Here is a 2,903-nt window from a genome sequence, read left to right on the forward strand (position 1 = left end):
AGTGGGGGTCTCAGTGACTCCATAGTCTTACAAACCACCTTCATGCTGAGGATGCCCAGAGTTCCACCTCTAGCTTGAACCCCTGCGTTCAATCTAGACCATGTATTCAACTATCTGATACCTCTTCCTCCAAACTCAACTCTTCATATTTTCTTTCTTTAGTATTTATTTATACTACACTTTTGGTCAATTATTTTAATTTTTTTGTCTTTTTTCTAGGAAAACAAAAAACCTTGTGAGTGCAGGAAGTTGCCCATTTTGTTTTCTATGTACCCTGAATATGCCTGAAAACACACCAAATAGTCAGTATTTGCTAAATGAATGAATTACAATGGTGGTGAAATCGATGACTACATACAGACTGACAAGGCACACATATACAAAGGTGCTGACTTTTATACAAATTTTAAAGATAACTATTGTTTAAAAAAGTTATGATTTTATCTTCAGTGTTCCCGAATTATCAAAAGTAGAGTTATGCATGCAGTTAAAACATCAGAATGATGGACTGTTATCAAAATATGTGAATTTTATAATTTCAGAAAATTACCACAGTGGCATTTTAAAATTATGATATAAAATCTTATCGTTCTTACGATACAGTATTTGAGCACATGATAATAATCACAAAATAGAGCCAAAGATTTATTGACTGTGGGATCATTGAATTTTAGCCATCTACCAGCAGAGGGTGTTACTGATCCACATTTTCTTTTCACAGTGTGTGTGTATTTCCTGAACTAAAGGACAGGTTTCAATACTTTAAATGACATTACCTTACAAATCTATGTTATATAAGGTTCTCATTGTCGTTGATTTATTCTGCATTTATGTGTATGTCCATTTGTTTTGTGTTTTCATGTTTGTTTAAATCAGAAATGATACAGCACTGTTCTTCAACTCAAGGTTAAACACATAACTTTGGAATTCAAAATTGGGTCCTACAGAATCTCTCTCTCTTTCTCTCTCTCTCTCTCTTTTTTTAACAGCTACATTGTATCTGGAAGTGTAAATGAATTGTGCTTTTTTATGTAACCATCCTCCTCTTAAAAGATGCTAAGTTTGTTTTCAATATTTTGCCATTCAAAATTCTATTACAATAAATGTATTTTTACAATTATCTTTGTAAATGTGTGCATGTCTACCTGTGGCATAGTTTCCTAGAGAAAATTTGGCAGCCATCTGAAAAGGAAGGTGGAACCCCATCTCACTATATGCCCAAATACCTTCCAAATGTACCGAATCATAAATGAACCAGAAAAAAACACGGGAGAATATTTTCAGAATTTAGAGTCGGGAAGATCTTTTTAAGACCAACAAACTCAGAAACCCCATGAAAGATTGAACTGTAACTATATTTTAAGAAAATCTGGGCTGGAGAGGTAGCTTAGTGATAGAGTGCTTGCTTAGCATTGCAAAGTCCTAGATTTGATCCCTAGTACCTCAAAAAAAAAAAAAAAAAAAAAGAAAAAGAATGAAAGAAAAAAAAAATGCAGATCCCTGCCTCCTCCTGCTCTCCCCAGGCTCTGGTAACTACTGTTCTATCTTCAACACCTGTGAGATCAATTTTTTTAGATACCATATATGAAAAGTTTTTCTTTTCCTGTGTCTGGTTTATTTTACTTAATAATAAAAAAAAACTGTGACAAAAAAATCTTAAACAAAAATATAAATGACACAATGTGAAATGTATTTATAACATATACTATGCAGAACTAAATCCCATAATAAATAGCTTTTGTAAGCTGATAAAGTCTAGCTTGCACGGAAAAATGTCTGAAGAATACAAGCAAATAGGACATCGAAATGGAAACACAAATGGCTTTAAATACATGGAAGCATATTCATAATGGAAGAAATGTAAATTAAAATGATGACATGCCATATTTCACTTATCAGATTGGCAAAGCTCAAACCATTGTGTTCATGAGGGCGTGGGGTACTAGGTAGGATCATAGATTGTTGGTGAGACTACATTGGTACAACCTCTATGGAAACCGATTTGGCAACTGCCATTAAAAATTGAAAATGAAAGTGTATAATTTCTGCTTTTTTTTTTAAAGTCAAATCTCCTTATTTGAATTAGCTGTATGTACTTACCCAGAGGAAAGTCTACACACAGTTTATAAATAAAGCAAGGTATAAAAATTTAAGAGAGGTGTTTATCCTTTGTGTAATGTGAATGACAACTATTTTGAACTATGGAAATTAATGTGACAATAAAAGAAGCCCTGAGAGTATTAGCTGAGGTCCTGGGGAGAACCTTCCTGAAGACACAGGCAGGGTTAAGGAAAATAATAAGGGAAGCCCAGTGGTTCTAGCTTATGACTTTAGGAAGTAATGCCATCCCTAGCAACGGACCAAAGAAGAAACAGTTAAAGCCTGCAAGGAGCTGTCACCTTAGGGGAGGGCTGCCTAACAGGAACTATGGAGAGGTATGCACCACTGTTAGGCCTGGCAAGTGTGGAGCCAGAAAAATGTCCAGGTAACTCCTCCTCCTGCCCAGGTATCTTCTGCTGGTGGCTCTGACTGGACAAATGCAATGGTGGAGCAGAGGACAAGAAGCCAGACATGTCCCCGTTTCTGGGATGGGAGCAAGGAGGAGTAGATCTTGCTTTGTATTCACAAATACAGATCTGGAAGGCCAACAGTTGATTTTCATTCAGTAAAAACTATATTTGGTTAGAGGATAGAAAAGGCAGCAGAATACAACAGTCACTAGTATGGCAATATGTAAAAACGTGGATGTGTAACCGATGTGATTCTGCAATCTGTCTACGGGGTAAAAATGGGAGTTCATAACCCACTTGAATCAAATGTATGAAATATAATATGTCAAGAGCTTTGTAATGTTTTGAACAACCAATTAAAAAAAATAAAATGATAATGATAATCCAATATAT

This window comes from Marmota marmota, unplaced genomic scaffold, assembly GCF_001458135.2.
Source record: "Marmota marmota marmota unplaced genomic scaffold, marMar, whole genome shotgun sequence".
Lineage (NCBI taxonomy): Eukaryota > Metazoa > Chordata > Mammalia > Rodentia > Sciuridae > Marmota > Marmota marmota.